The 17,141-nt window shown below is 45.5% G+C and overlaps 1 protein-coding gene across 1 annotated transcript in view; it reads right to left on the bottom strand.

The window, feature by feature from the left end:
* LOC126100754 (uncharacterized) overlaps positions 1–17,141 on the bottom strand; it is an 842,175-nt gene that overhangs the window by 437,876 nt on the left and 387,158 nt on the right. The gene's annotated exons all lie outside the window — the stretch shown is intronic.

The raw sequence follows: 17,141 nt of genomic DNA, 5'->3' as shown, positions 1-17,141 counted from the left end.
TTTGCGACAAAATAAACTGGACAGAAAAACGTATCACCGACAATTCAAATGGCTGTGAGCACCATGCGACTTAACATCTGAGGTCATCAGTTCCCTAGAGCTTCCCACTACTTAAACCTAACTAACCTAAGGACATCATACACATCCATGCCCGAGGCAGAATTCGAACCTGCGACCGTAGCAGTCGCGCGGTTCTGGACTGAAGCGCCTAGAACCGCTCGGCCACCGCGGCCGGCTACCGACAGTCAGATATACAATTGTTACCCAAAAAATGAATTTTTTTCTGTAAGGTGCGTTTACTTCCTATCTGTCAGAAATAACTGGCACACACGGAGTGCATATGCTTCTCTCAGTAATGTTACAGAGTAAGATGTTCGAATAACATGCCACATTTTGAAAGTAACAGACACATCAAGATTAGCGATATAAACTATAATGAGGTGAGATGACTACCTACGCAAAGTAATGAGTAAATTATGGCAGAAGAACTATTAACAGCCTTCGATTTGCTGATGACGTCGTACTTTTAGACAGCAGCGAAGATGTCCTTGCTGGTTCATTAGCAATGGAAAAGGACTTATCGTACCATATGGACTAGTCAACGTTTTCCTCAACTCCAAACTCTTGACAACTGATCGAAACGATATGAGAAGTTGTCAAGATAAGAACATAGATCACGCTAGGGGGATGGCTATTAAGAAGCCCCCCAAGATGTGGCATAACAGAGCGATAAGAGCAAATATATCCGGCATATCGAAAGATCGTTGTTTTCCATCTTCTTTTGTGGTTGTTGTTGTAACCTGTTGTGACCGCGACCGGAACGGTCGCTGGGTGGCCGAGGTAGTGCGGCGGGACCAAACGGAGGGCGGCCCGCGAACAAACAAACGAACGGAAAGGACGGACATGAACAACGACGGACGATGGAGAGAGACCTTACGACGACTACATGTAAGAAGCAACGGAGTGACAGAGACAACCAGACGAATCCAAGACGACCAGTATTAATGAAACCAAAGAACGATAAACACGCTGTCTGTTGTCGAGGCGATGTGTCGAGACTCACGCAACGATTAGACTCGCTGGCTGAGCTGTTTTTTTTTTCCTTTATTGATTTTCAATTCCCCCCGAAGGGGGCGGGCTGGCAGCAGCTTAGTAGGCTGCTCTACAACCTAGAGAATTTTTTAAAAAACGGAAGAAGAAAAGAAACAAGAAAAACAGGCAATAAAACGGTGACTTAAAGTGTAAAAATGGCGGAAAAATGCGGAAAGTTAAAACAGAAAGCAAAAGGGGTTGGCAATGTTAATAAAAGACACAGGAATCAGACAAGTAACATAGTAGACACACAATTAAAAAACATGGAGACAGTCTGGTTTCTGTTCGCAAGAGATAAAACAATCACACCCAGTGACAGTATGATGGCCGTTCGCAACACTTCCCAAAAGACACAACACTGTAAAGCACTCACTGCACGAAAATGGCGGCACAAAGATGACACTCCCGAGCCAAGGCAGATAGGGGGTGTGGACCTGGAGGAGGGGGAAAACCAGGAGGGAGGAGAGGAAAAAACGAAAAGGGTGGAACCAAGGAGGGAGAGGACTCATAAGGCGGGAGAGGGGCAGGGCAGACACGAGAGGAAATGAGAAGAGGCAGAGGAGGGAAATGCAAAAGGACTCGGGGGAGAGAAGGGGACAGAGAGAGGGGAGATGGGGAAGAAAGAGGATGGAAGGGGGGAGAGGGAGCCCGATAAAAAGACAGAGGAAAGGAGGGGGAGTGAAAATCAGAGTTGATAGGAGGGATAAATGGAGCGAGAGAGGGCATCATCCGAGAGGGGGAGTTGATGGAAGCCACCTTGGGAAAGGAGATCAAAGGTGTAGAGATGGAGGGTAGGGGGGACACAACAGTGAAGACGTGGCAGGGGACGGGTATGGGAGAGGAGAGGAGCAACCAGGGGGTGAGGGGGTTCAAGGCGGTGGGAGGTGTAGAGCAGCGGGTATGTTCGAGGAATTGGAGCAGATGGCGGAAAGGAATGAGACCGTGTGGGGGACGGGAGGCGTATACGGAAGGCAAGGCGCTGGCTGAGCGAGAGGCAGGCTCTTAAATGCTCTATCGGGGGCGCCGCTATTGGCCTCTGGAACCGCGTGTTCCACTGTGGCGCCCTCACGCTAAATGCGAGCCAGGAGGCGCGCGTCGCCGCAGCCTATGGCGCGATGGTGCAGACACCTCTAGGGGTCTTCGACGTCCGTGACGTCTGGCACGGATTCAAATTCCGCTTCGTGCGGTACCAGAGTTGTAAAACATGGACCCTTAACGCCATAAACGAACAGCGTAGCGGCGCAATTTAGCTTGGGTGCCAGTGCAGGAGGCTTCACCTAAAATGGAGCAAAAGAAGATCTGAAACTTCCTGGCAGATTAAAACTGTGTGCCCGACCGAGACTCGAACTCGGGACCTTTGCCTTTCGCGGGCAAGTGCTCTGCCACTGAGCTACCGAATCACGACTCACGCCCGGTACCCACAGCTTTACTTCTGCCAGTACCTCGTCTCCTTTGCCCGCGAAAGGCAAAGGTCCCGAGTTCGAGTCTCGGTCGGGCACACAGTTTTAATCTGCCAGGAAGTTTCATATCAGCGCACACTCCGCTGCAGAGTGAAAATCTCATTCTGGAAACATCCCCCAGGCTGTGGCTAAGCCATGTCTCCGCAATATCCTTTCTTTCAGGAGTGCTAGTTCTGCAAGGTTCGCAGGAGAGCTTTTGTAAAGTTTGGAAGGTAGGAGACGAGGTACTGGCAGAAGTAAAGCTGTGGGTACCGGGCGTGAGTCGTGCTTCGGTAGCTCAGTGGTAGAGCACTTGCCCGCGAAAGGCAAAGGTCCCGAGTTCGAGTCTCGGTCGGGCACATAGTTTTAATCTGCCAGGAAGTTTCATATCAGCGCACACTCCGCTGCAGAGTGAAAATCTTATTCTGGAAACATCCCCCAGGCTGTGGCTAAGCCATGTCTCCGCAATATCCTTTCTTTCAGGAGTGCTAGTTCTGCAAGGTTCGCAGGAGAGCTTCTGTAAAGTTTGGAAGGTAGGAGACGAGGTACTGGCAGAAGTAAAGCTGTGGGTACCGGGCGTGAGTCGTGCTTCGGTAGCTCAGTGGTAGAGCACTTGCCCGCGAAAGGCAAAGGTCCCGAGTTCGAGTCTCGGTCGGGCACACAGTTTTAATCTGCCAGGAAGTTTCATATCAGCGCACACTCCGCTGCAGAGTGAAAATCTCATTCTGGAAACATCCCCCAGGCTGTGGCTAAGCCATGTCTCCGCAATTTCCTTTCTTTCAGGAGTGCTAGTTCTGCAAGGTTCGCAGGAGAGCTTCTGTAAAGTTTGGAAGGTAGGAGACGAGGTACTGGCAGAAGTAAAGCTGTGGGTACCGGGCGTGAGTCGTGCTTCGGTAGCTCAGTGGTAGAGCACTTGCCCGCGAAAGGCAAAGGTCCCGAGTTCGAGTCTCGGTCGGGCACACAGTTTTAATCTGCCAGGAAGTTTCATATCAGCGCACACTCCGCTGCAGAGTGAAAATCTCATTCTGGAAACATCCCCCAGGCTGTGGCTAAGCCATGTCTCCGCAATATCCTTTCTTTCAGGAGTGCTAGTTCTGCAAGGTTCGCAGGAGAGCTTCTGTAAAGTTTGGAAGGTAGGAGACGAGGTACTGGCAGAAGTAAAGCTGTGGGTACCGGGCGTGAGTCGTGCTTCGGTAGCTCAGTGGTAGAGCACTTGCCCGCGAAAGGCAAAGGTCCCGAGTTCGAGTCTCGGTCGGGCACACAGTTTTAATCTGCCAGGAAGTTTCATATCAGCGCACACTCCGCTGCAGAGTGAAAATCTCATTCTGTGAAAAGAAGATCTAATTGTCCACCATTGAGCAACTCACTGTCCCCAGCCGCCACTCTTCTCGTGACAGCCTAAAAATTCTCCAATTCTTAGGCTATATAATGAGAAGAGATGGAGAAATTGCGGAGAAAATAATAGTGGAAGGAAAGGCCGAGGACACGAGGGAGAGTAGCGATCACGGAGATAGATCATTTTAGTAAGATCTCCAGTCTACGTCCTCAGCAAGCTTTCATGGAAACCCGTAAGCGTCCAGGATGGAAAGGTTTACTTCATGTGTTCACGAGGCTCATCAGTGAGCTCAACGAGTTGTGATGACGACGATGATAATGGTAACAGGTAAGCAAGTATACCGTACAGAATCCACGGTAATTGTGACGGCTGCTTCTATAATGACCCCTGATGATAGCAGAGGCGAGCGACTGGCACTGCCAGGTCAGCTAGCCCGTCCCAGCCAGACTGGTTCACGTAGCGCGGGTGAGATGAGTCCGGTCGGGTGTCCCCTGGAGTCACTCTACCCGTGCCGGTCCCCCGGGCTCTCCTCCGTCGGGCTGAACCGGCGGTTCGCCTGGCTATCAACGGTTCAGGTATCGCAGTGCAGACTCGACTCGCCGATCGAGTCGTTAACCTAAAGAGCCAATGCTACCCGACACATCGATACGGGGTGATTCTTAATGTGTATGATGGCTCGTACTGTCACTGACTTGAACTAAATTAGGAAGAAATACAACTTGTCGATCATTGAAAATTACGCGTTTTCTTTCGTTTTCCTTGTAACAAACAGATATCACACACTTTTTTGCTGTTCCTTACCAGAAAGCAGTTGTCGCCACAACTTCCTCCAACAAAAATTTCGTTTTATTTTTTGTCCCTAAAAAAAGTATTTGCACCTAGTTCTATATATAATTGTCAGGTTATCGTAAATTTTAAAGCAGTTCAAATTAACTGTGTGAAAAAGAATCTAACAGCTATCATAAAGTTGTTTTCCATGGTGCGACAGAAGGGCTAATTTTGGGAGGCAGAAAGGACAAGATAATATCTCGACTTGTTGCTTGGTCCAGCTTGATTAAAGAGTCCTCCAACAGTCAGCCTAGGTACGTGATCGAAATTGGGCTTCCTGAGCCACAGAGAAAATAGGACTATCACAGAGATTTTTTCCATGTTAGATGAGTAACTGTTTTCGATAAAGAGAAGTACAACTACCACTACAGTTGTTTATGTACACTGAAGTGCCAAAGAAACTGGCATGGGCACGAGAATTCACATACAGAGATATGCAAACATCCAGAACACGGCGCTGCCGTCGGCAACGCCAATATTAGACAACAAGTGTCTGGCCCCGTTGTTATATCGTTTACTGCTGCACAATGGCAGGTTATCAAGACTTAAGTGATGTAGAACATGGTGCTATAGCCGGCGCACGAGCCATGCGACACAGTCTCTCCTAGATAGCGATGAAGTGGGGTTTCCCTGTATGACCATTTCACGAGTGTATCGTGAATATCAGGAATCCGGTAAAACATCAAATCTTCGACATCGTTGCGGTCGGAAAAAGATCCTGCAAGAACAGGACCAGCGGCGACCAAGAGAATCGTTCAAGGTGACAGAAGTGCAAGTCTTCCGAAAATTGTTGCATATTTCAGTGCTTAGCCACCAACAAGCATCAGCATGCGAACAATTCAACGAAGCATCATCGATATGGGCTTTTGGAGCCGAAGACTCACACGACACAAAGCTTTACCCCTCGCTTGGGCCCGTCAACACCAACATTCGACTGTTGGCGGCTGGAAACTTGTTGCCTGGTCAGACAAGTCTCGTATCAAATAATATCGAGAGGATGGGCGTGTACAGGTATGGAGACAACCCCATGAATATATGGAACCTTCATGTCAGCAGAGGACTGTTCAAGCTGGTGGAGGCTCTGTAAAGGTGTGGGGCGTGTACAGTTAGAGTGATATGGCACTCCTTATACATCCAGATACGACTCTGACAAGTGACACGTGCGTAAGCATCCTGTCTGATCATCTGGATCCATTCATGGCCATTGTACATTCCGATGGACTTGGGCAATTTCATCAGAACAATGCTACACTCCACATGTCCATAATTGCTACAGAATGGCTCCAGGAACATACTTCTGAGTTTAAAAACTTCCGCTGGCCACCATACATGAACATTATTGAACATCTCTTATCTCCAGCCCCTCGTATTCTTATGGATTTATCAACAGACCTGCAGGATTCATGGTGTTAGTTCCGTCCAGCACTACAGATATTAGTCGATTACATGCCACGTCTTGTTCGGCACTTCTGTGTGCTCTTGGGGGCCCTACACGATATTAGACAGGTGTACCAATTTCTTTGGCCCTTCAGAGTAACAACATTGAACGAAAGGACCGACGCTCACTGCGTTCATTTCGTTATTATTGTCTAAGAGCGCCTGGTTTTATGTGTGGGTATTATAGCGAGAGTTACTGCAACTGGCTAGGGATAACGTATGAATGCTATGAAAACGAATCTATCTGAAATAAAATAATGGAGACCTATAGAGCTTATCGTAGCGTGTAAAAGTGTGAACTTTTCGATAGTGGAAGGGAAGAAGTACTCTTAAGAAAAACATCAGAAGGCAGAAATATTTTTGGGTAATATAGTCTCAGATAGCTTTCCTCGTCAGGTTTGACTTAAATATGAAGCTTTGACATTTTAATTCGTCTAACATTTGGCAGTGATTTCTTGATAACATGGTTAGCTGATGCTGTTAAGGTGTGCAAGTTTCCTTGCCGCTGTTATAACACCGGTTCCCGTCAGGTGAACGAAGTTAAGTGCTGCCAGGCTTGACTGGAACTTGGAGCAAACAGCGTTCGGGTCTGCCAAGTGGTGTTTGCAAGTGCGGTGCACTTATCCCTTGTAGGGACAATTGAGGAGCTACTTGATTCAGAAGCAACGGCACCAGTCACGAAGACGGACAACGGCCGGGATAGCCGTGTGCTGGCCATATGGCCCTCCATATTGGCGTCCGGTGACTTCTAAAGGCTGAGGAAATGGTTCAAATGGCTCTGAGCACTATGGGACTTAACATCTGAGGTCATCAGCCCCCTAGAACTTAGAACTACTTAAACCTAACTAACCTAAGGACACCACACGCATCCATGCCCGAGGCAGGATTCGACCTGCGGCCGTAGCGGTCGCGCGGTTCCAGACTGAAGCGCCTAGAACCGCTTGGCGACCAGAGGCCGGCAAAGGCTGAGGAAGACATGGCGACCGATCGGTACTGTTGGGTCTTCAAGGCCTGTTTAAACGGTGTTTGTTTTCTTGGTTTTTCGTAGATGTACAAAATGAAACTATGTCGTAGAATAAAAGCCCGTAGTCCAGAGCAGATTTGGAGACAGGCCTTCCGAGAACGACGGAAGTCAATTCGTGGTTAGAAGACGATACGAGATTGTACCTAACGACAGGCAGTCCAGGCACTGAAGATTAAATAGGTTTCTTTACTAATAAAAATTATGCCTCCATTGCCTAGAAACCTCTGTAAGCCGGCACGCAAGATTTAAGCCATTTCTGCGTTAAGTTTATTTTGAGAAATTAGTTCAGGAATCAAATCGAAGCGTAAATTATTGAAACGACGTGTTGGACCTTTTAGCGACAAACAGTTCTGGGCAAATAAAAAGCATCATGAAGGAAACAGTGACCATACGTTGTCTTAGCAAATGTGAACGCAGTCTCGTGGTACAAAAACATCTCAGGGCGCTATTGCACAAGCAACGAAAGACGCTTTTCCGGTTCAAAAGAAGGCATAATCTCCAAGATTTGCCACAGTTTTCAGATTCTCGAAGCTTTGCGCGTACTTCAGTGCTAGATACTTTAAACAGTTTCCGGAACGAGACTCTGTTTCGAAATCTCGCAGAATATCGAAAGACTACTTATCGTACGTAAAGTAAAACAGCGTCAAGGAATAGTTTCTCCATTGTGTGACGGCAATGGTATTGACAGAGTACTTAGTAAACACTGTTTTCAGAAATCCTCCCAACAAAAAAGGCGCAGTAATCATTCCAGAATTCGAGTTAAGAACAGCTGGCAGCATGAGTAATTCTAAAGTGGATGGCCTCGGTGTAGAGAAGCAACTTATGTCACTTACGAATGACAAATTCTCTGGTTCATACTGTATACCAGTTATGTTCCTTTCACAGTATGCTGATGAAACAACTCAGTTTTTAGGAACCATGTACAACCACTCGCTCGGGAAAGGTTCATAACTGAAGGCAGGAATTCGATACAGATCACATCAAGACACAAGAAATTAAATGGAACTAATATGCTGAAATATAGGCTGGTAACACTGACGTCAGTTAGCAGTATGATTTTGGAAAATATACTGTGTTCAAACGGTATCACATATCACGACGAAAACAATCCACTGACACATAATCACCACGCATTCAGGAAATTTCGTTCTTGTGAGACATAAATGACTCTTAATTTATCCAGAGTAATGACTCTATCAAGACTGTATCTCAGGTTCAATCCATACTTCCAGATTTGCAGAAGGGTTGTGTCACTATTGCTCAAGATAGGCTTTTAATTAAACTGAGTGTCTGTCACGTGTTGTCTCAGTTCTGCGGCCAGTTTGCTGCCTTACCGTCACAAAGAACCCTTTTCGTAGTTATTGACAGGTTATAGCTTTTAAAATCTTAAATTGGAACTATCAAGTGGAAAATGTTGTGCGGAAGGCGAACCAAGGACTGGGTTTTACTTGCAGAACACTTAGGTGTAACAAAACTTGTAAAGAAACTGCATAGACTACAACTGTTCGTCTTTTACTGAAGTATTGCAGTTCAGCATGGAATTCTTATTCTGGATGGATTGACGGATGTCATTGAAAAAGATCAATGAAGGGCAGCTCGTTTTGTATTATCGTGAGATGGGAGAGAGAGTGCGTCGGATGCGATAAGCGACTAGAGCTGACAATCATTAACCCAAGCTTTTTTTCGTTACGATTAAATATTTTCTCGAAATTTCCACTTTAACCTCCGAATTGGAGATTATTTTGCTCACTCTCTCCTACGTAGGGAGAAATGACCATCGTAATAAAGTAAGAGAAATCAGAGGCCACACGGAAAGATTTATGTAAATTCACTTTTCAGACGAGCTATTCGAGGGAGGAACGGTCGAGAAACAGCCTGAAAGCAGTTCTGCGTAGCGCCTGTCGGAACACGCAAGTGCAAACTGTAGAGAAATCATGATACATAATTTGATTTGTGTTAACTTTAATGAACACATTATCATTTTATTCCTTCTCATCAATTACACTTGCAAACAAGTTTAATTTGTATTGGGTACCAGAATTTAAATAGAAATTCGTCATTGGAACCGAAGAAGTTGTCCAGGACAAATTATTTTAAATTACATTCAGACCTTTCGTCGCTCCCTGCCAGACATTTTATGTTACTGGGCAAATGAGCAAATATTTTTATTCTTGTACATTGAATGCCTCTCTGAGCCACTGACAGCTTTAACGGTGGGTAATAAACGTAATTTTTCCCGTCTAGTGTTGTAAGTTTATTCATCACTGTTCATCTCAGATTGTGGTGGAATATTTGTGACAAAGTAGCTGAACTTAATTGTTTGAGAGGCTCACTAATACGCTTCTTTCGGTTCAGGTTTTCATCAGTGTGTATACCCAAAAGTATAGAGCATTCTACCCTACTTACTGACTCCTGCTCATGTACTCCAACAATTTTTCGTGTGATTCTGTCTGTCATACAGAACTGAAAGTAGTGTGTATTTTTTTTCAAAATTTGGTGTTGGGGTCCAGTTTCAGAGAATCATTTAACAATTCGTTGCAAAATACACTTATTACATCTTCCGTTGCTTTCTCTTTAATGGCATTTCGTATAATACTAGTTTCGTCTGCAAAACGTATCAATTTTTCTTGCAGGATTTTAAACGGAAAGTCATTCACATATACAGGGTGAATCACCTATAACATGGACCGCAGATATTGCGGAAACGGAATGTGATGGTGATGTTTGGCTGTCACAGAGTGTATTCGTAGTGAGCGGTTGTACTGTCACCGATAAACAAATTGTAATAATGCCTATAAAGTGTATTTTTTGTATGAACACACAGTTTTAAATGAAACATTGCATATTGACATAAAAACTACAAGGATGGTAAATTAGATTATCAGTGACGTCGCTTATGAGATATCGTATCCTGTAAACGATCATTTTTGTAGGAGATTTAATTTTGTAGTGGGACTTAATTTCGATAGAGGGTTACCCCCCCCCCCCCCCCCCACGCATTCGACCTTTCTTGCTCTCCATTGGTTGGGCTATTACTTCACGGCTTAGTAGTCGATATCGTTAAAATTATGGATTTAAGCTCTACCGTTGGGGTATTGAAAGAAAGAAGAAAGACTTCTGTAAATGTTGTGCGAAGTCAGATTAGGTTTACATGTCCATTTTAAATTTACCACTACAAGAACAGTAGCTTCGTAGCGAAAGGGTCACAGAAACAAAACGATCTAACTGTTAGTTTTACGCTATTAAAATTCAGAATATCCTGAGATTAAATTCACACAAAAGTCAGTTTCACAATTTGTGAGTCCTCAAGTAAGCTAGTAGCGTAGTAACAGCCTAGTCAACGCGACAAGAAAACGTCGAATACGGGAAAGACCGAAATATTCTGACCGGTGGAGGGGGGGGGGGGGCGGAAAGAGTGTGGGCATAGGGATGAGTTTGATGCTTACTTTTGTGCGTTTCTCGGGAGCAACTCAGAAATCGCAGATTCTAGGGAAAACCTTGTCCTCCTGAGAGACGTCGTGCCAATTTCTGACCAATTGGTGCATTAGATCGTCAAAATCTGGAATGGGTGGATGGCACTGCCTATAATGCTGCAAGCGTTGTCAATTTGGGAGAGATCCGACGACCTTGCCGACCAAACTAGGGCTTCGAAAATACGAAGACCAGCAGTAGAGATCTCGTCACACGCGGGCGAGCGTTATGTTGCTGAAACGTATGCCCAGGACGTCTTGCAATGAAGGACAACAAAACGGGACGTAAAGTATCGTCGCAGTACCACTGTACTGTAAAATACGAGGTGCATTCAAGTTCTAAGGCCTCCGATTTTTTTTCTAATTAACTACTCACCCGAAATCGATGAAACTGGCGTTACTTCTCGACGTAATCGCCCTGCAGACGTACACATTTTTCACAATGCTGAAGCCACGATTCCATGGCAGCGGCGAAGGCTTCTTTAGGAGTCTGTTTTGACCAGTAGAAAATCGCTGAGGCAATAGCAGCACGGCTGGTGAATGTGCGGCCACGGAGAGTGTCTTTCATTGTTGGAAAAAGCCAAAAGTCACTAGGAGCCAGGTCAGCTGAGTAGGGAGCATGAGGAATCACTTCAAAGTTGTTATCACGAAGAAACTGTTGCGTAACGTTATCTCGATGTGCGGGTGCGTTGTCTTGGTGAAACAGCACACGCGCAGCCCTTCCCGGACATTTTTGTTGCTGTGCAGGAAGGAATTTGTTCTTCAAAACATTTTCGTAGGATGCACCTGTTACCGTAGTGCCCTTTGGAACGCAATGGGTAAGGATTACGCCCTCGCTGTCCCAGAACATGGATACCATCATTTTTTCAGCACTGTCGGTTACCCGAAATTTTTTTGGTGGCGGTGAATGTATGTACTTCCATTGAGCTGACTGGCGCTTTGTTTCTGAATTGAAAAATGGCATCCACGTCTCATCCATTGTCACAACCGACGAAAAGAAAGTCCCATTCATGCGGTCGTTGCGTTTCAACATTGCTTGGCAACATGCCACACGGGCAGCGATGTGGTCGTCCGTCAGCATTCGTGGCACCCACCTGGGTGACACTTCGCATTTTCAGGTCGTCATGCAAGATTGTGTGCACAGAACCCACAGAAATGCCAACTATTGAGGTGATCTGTTCAACAATCATTCGGCGATCCCCCAAAACAATTCTCTCCACTTTCTCGGTCATGTCGTCAGACCGGCTTGTGCGAGCCCGAGGTTGTTTCGGTTTGTTGTCACACGATGTTCTGCCTTCATTAAACTGTCGCGCCCACGAACGCACTTTCGACACATCCATAACTCCGTCACCACATGTCTCCTTCAACTGTCGATGAATTTCAATTGGTTTCAAACCACGCAAATTCAGAAAACGAATGATTGCACGCTGTTCAAGTAACGAAAACGTCGCCATTTTAAGTATTTGAAACAGTTCTCATTCTCGCCGCTGGCGGTAAAATTCCATCGGCCGTACGGTGCTGCCATCTCTGGGACGTATTGACAATGAACGCGGCCTCATTTTAAAACAATGCGCATGTTTCTTTCTCTTTCCAGTCCGGAGAAAAAAAAATCGGAGGCCTTAGAACTTGAATGCACCTCGTAGTCTGTAAGCAGTCCTGATATGAAACGAAACGGCACCCCAGACCATAAATAATGGCTGTCGGGCGGTATGGCAAACGATAGTCATGTTCATGAAGCTGGTATCTGTACAGATGACATTGATCTTGCAGCTCTCGAAGAGTGAAGTTATAATGAAATCTAGAGCTTTTGCTGCTTACAGGGGTTGATAATAAGCAGCGAAAGGTCCGCTCGGGGCATACATTTTTCAACAGTCCCCGTTGATATTTATCAACGCCAGTAAGCAGTGAAAAGCCTAGATTTCATTATATTGTAACTTCACTTATAATCCTGTTGGTACCCTATTGGTGTCTGGAGTGTTTTCGCAGATAATTGGGGATCACTTCGATGTGGGACTCGTAACTGAAGACAATTGTACTCCAGTCTACAAAACTCCGGGCCAAATGCACCCGTCACCAACGCACACGAGCTCGCTGGTGTACAGAGGTCCATGACGTAGTCAGCGCAAGGTACGCCGTGAGCTCAGCTCCCTTCCTGTGGGCCGCCTATTAATGGTCCTTGCGTTCACTGAAGCTCCAGTAAGACATGGGATCGATGACGATGATGAGCTCTGAGTGCCATTCCGACGGTTTCCCGGCCCTCTCTTTCGGTATTCTCTCTGGGTCAGCCCCTTCCTTCTTGGCGCTCTGTTCGCCCATGGTTAACCCATTCCTGCCGACATCACCGAACAGTGGCATTGTTCCTTATTAAAACATCGAGCGACTTGCCGACTGCTCCATTCGTCTTCTTTGAGCCCAACTACACGTCCTCTCTAAAATGCTGACCACTGCTTATACTGTTCATGCGACTGTCTGATAGGCATGGTAACTGTCCAATAGTGTACACGGAATGAAATTAACGAAAAACTTTATGCCTTGGTATCGACGTGTCCTCTGTTTCATGTCCGTGCCAGCTAAGCGGTGAAATTGCGCTACACAGTCACACATTTTTTTCACCTATTGGCTATCTACCAAGTGTCTCTCCTAAGAGTCGTCAGCCACATTTTCTTTGGTGCCTTTGCAATTGCGTTTTTACGGTGTGTAGATGGAGTCATACCAAACGAATATTACCCGTCACGTCGGTCACGGTCCTCCCATTGTCGACAGAAATGGTCTGTTTTTAGCAAACAGAACACAGCATGTTGTTCTCAATGGGGAGACGTCTCCAGACGTTAAAGTAACCTCTGGCGGACCACAGGGGAGTGTTATGGGACGATTGCTTTTCACAATATATATACATGACCTAGTAGATAGTGTCGGAAGTTCCATGCGCCTTTTCGCGGATGATGCTGTAGTATACAGAGAAGTTGCAGCATTAGAAAATTGTAGCGAAATGCAGGAAGATCTGCAGCGGATAGGCACTTGGTGCAGGGAGTGGCAACTGACCCTTAACATAGACAAATGTAATGTATTGCGAATACATAGAAAGAAGGATCCTTTATTGTATGATTATATCTAGCGGAACAAACACTGGTAGCAGTTACTTCTGTAAAATATCTGGGAGTATGCGTGCGGAATGATCCACACGATTTGAAGTGGAATGATCATATAAAAATAATTGTTGGTAAGGCGGGTACCAGGTTGAGATTCATTGGGAGAGTCCTTAGAAAATGTGGTCCATCAACAAAGGAGGTGGCTTACAAAACACTCGTTCGACCTATACTTGGGTATTGCTCATCAGTGTGGGATCCGTACCAGGTCGGGTTGACAGAGGAGATAGAGAATATCAAAAGAAGAGCGGCGCGTTTCGTCGCTGGGTTATTTGGTAAGCGTGATAGCGTTACGGAGATGTTTAGAAAACTCAAGTGGCAGACTCTGCTAGAGAGGCGCTCTGCATCGCGGTGTAGCCTGCTCGCCAGGTTTCGAGAGGGTGCGTTTGTGGATGAGGTATCGAATATATTGCTTCGCCCTACTTATACCTCCCGAGGAGATCACGAATGTAAAATTAGAGAGATTAGAGCGCGCACGGAGGCTTTCGGACAGTCGTTCTTCCCGCGAACCATACGCGACTGGAACAGGAAAGGGGGGTGTAATGAGTGTGGCACGTAAAGTGCCCTCCTCCACACACCGTTGGTTGGCTTGCGGAGTATAAATGTAGATGTAGATATATAGAGTTATTACCCAGCGTAGGCCACACGACGCATGTGTCGCTGCAGGTGTACTGGTTACTCTTCTACCTCTTTTCATACAAATCGATAAAAAGATATCTCAGTAAAGTAATTTTAGATAGTTCTACTGAATGGACACGTAGAAGCTCCTTTAGAAATTATTTTGTTTTGGACAGGAAATTAGCCGACGCCTTTCGTCGACACAGTTCATTGGATTGAAGACGTGAAGAGTGCTGCTCGTTTGTGATGCCTCCAGCTACAGAATGCAAAATTGAAATGGCAAATATCGTTCCAAACACCGGGGGAAATGTGCCTGAGGCTCGTCTGAGATACACCCTTTATTCAGAGTGATTTAGCTGCCCCTACCGAGGTCATTTCCTGCAACCCGCAGTGTTATAGCTTGTCTTCAATAACGACGGACAAGATTTTGACGTCCTCTCGCTCGCTGCGTGCACACTGTTAGCCCTACAGAGAAAATTAAGACGAACTTTACCTTGGAAAGTTAATCTAGTTAATTTTTCTGTGTAGTTAATTTTTCTGTGGGATCACGTACTCGCTAGAGGCCGTAGTTTTTGAGTTATTCAAAAAAACTGTACAAATGTAACCTTCAAAGGCGCCCCCGCTCCCACACTCAGCTCCCGCCGGCCAGGATTTCTAGAATGTAGTTCATGGCACTCCCTCCTACCCTTAACAAAAATTGGCGACTACGCGAATTATTTCTCACATTCAGCTTTCTTTGGCCTTATTTCACTGGCCTTGTTACGACACCGTTCTAGTCGAGCTCATACAAATTGTAAAACTGACGTTTGTGTCAATTTTACCTAACAATTATGTGAATTTTAACAGCATAAAGTAAACAATTACATAGCTGTATTCATTAGGCCTTCTGACTACGATACTTACACTCTTGTAAGGGTTGAGTCTGCAGTTAGCTGTCAACGGAATTACTCTTAGTGTAACGGTTATAGAAGTTATTTTTCTTGCATTGCCCTCAAGGGCACGTGTAAATTAATAACGTTAACGAAATAGCAGACTGTACTAATGACGTAATAGCGCAATCTATACAGACCAAAAAAGGCAGAATATCGGGAAAAGTTCGCGTAATCGGAAATTTTTATAGTGTTAGGATGAAGAGCCATGAGCAATTTTCTAGCAATTCTCACTGGTGAAGGATGAGTGCGGGGGTTAAGGTGCGTATGAAAATCGCTTTCGAGCCTTTTTCTCGAATAACTCTAAACCCGTGGCCTCCAGCGAAGATGTAATCCAGTAAAAAATTTAACTACATTAAATTTCCTACAAAAAGGTCAGGTTCACTATTTCTGTAGTACTGAGTGCCTGCGCGTAGCGAGAGAGAGTTTACGAATAACTTGAAGGCCAGATACAGCGTTTCAAGTTGCACAAAATGACATTGGCAAGTTCAGCTCATCGCAATGTTTATGCTGCACGTCCATGCAACATTATTCGCCTCAACATAATAGCACATCGACCACTAAATGGTAAATTCGACAATTTTCCTGGATGTGTCATGTGTTTAGCCATAGGAGGGTAAATATTTCTTTCCGTTACTTTCTCTCTGAACTGTAGCAGATCTTTCTATGTGTTACCAGGTTTCATCAAGCTGTGTTACATGTCATTCAGACAACGTGTGAAACTTACTTTCCTCTTTAAGTTTTGCTGTAGAAAAATAGCTCTTACAGCGTTAATTTATCCCACACCCTTGAGTGGATTGCATGAAACTCTGTGGCCCTTCAGTGTACGTGAGGTGATCGTTACGGTGCAGATCCAATCATGGCATACGGGCTGACAGAGGCTGCGGAGCGCTGGCTCTGGACCGTGGAGGACTGTGGGCAGTAATTCCGTCATATATTCAGTATTTGGTAATTCAAAGCCATCAGATAAACAGTAGCTGTTTTCCGTTGTGTCTTAGCAACCTGTATCAAATAATATGCAATGCCTCTCTTTTTGCTTCAGTGCTTTGGACTTTGCATGGTGCATATAATACTGTGAACTAGCTGACAGATAAAAGGCTTGGATAAAAATATGGAAAGTCCGCGAGAAATAAATTCTTGAATATAATTGCAGATGCTAACCAGGCCTGCAAGTGGGTTTGTATCTGACCACTAAAGGCGCATGTAGAATGAGATCAATAAGGTTGAAAATGTCCTTCGTGCTCGGAACAGTTTTCTCTGTATCGGGTGTATTATGTCGGAGTTTAGTGAATACGAACATGGGCTAATCGTTGGTGCTCGTGTGGTTAACGCTTCCATAAACAAGGGTGCCGAAGTGTATGGCGTTTCAGAAGTCACCGCACCGAAGGTTTATTCAACTTACAGGGATAGCGGGAAAAGATCACCCGCTAAGTCACAGCGCAGACGAAAATCTGTACTGAGTGATAGTGACAGACGCAGATGGTTTTTGAAGAGGAGTGTGACGAAAAATAAGGTGACGACAGCTGCCAAAGTCACTGCAGAAGTGAATGTCGCACTACCTGTTAGCATCAAAACAACTGAAACGGAGCGCCATAGGCAGGGAACTGCAGATCTATATGGAATTCGAAACCCACTTATCAGTGATGCAAATGCCCGTGACATAGAAAACGTGGTGCCGAAGCCGTAAAATCTGGAGTGTGGAGCAATGGAAGGAAGTCATTTGGTCGGATGAGCGTGGCTCCATACTGTTTCCAACTTCTGGCCGAGTTACATCCCAATAGTGAGACGTGGCGGAGATCTGGTGATGGTCTGGGAAGCCATA

The sequence above is a fragment of the Schistocerca cancellata genome, chromosome 9 (genome assembly GCF_023864275.1).
Source record: "Schistocerca cancellata isolate TAMUIC-IGC-003103 chromosome 9, iqSchCanc2.1, whole genome shotgun sequence".
NCBI classification, from domain to species: Eukaryota; Metazoa; Arthropoda; class Insecta; order Orthoptera; family Acrididae; genus Schistocerca; species Schistocerca cancellata.
This window is presented reverse-complemented; position numbering and strand designations above follow the sequence as displayed.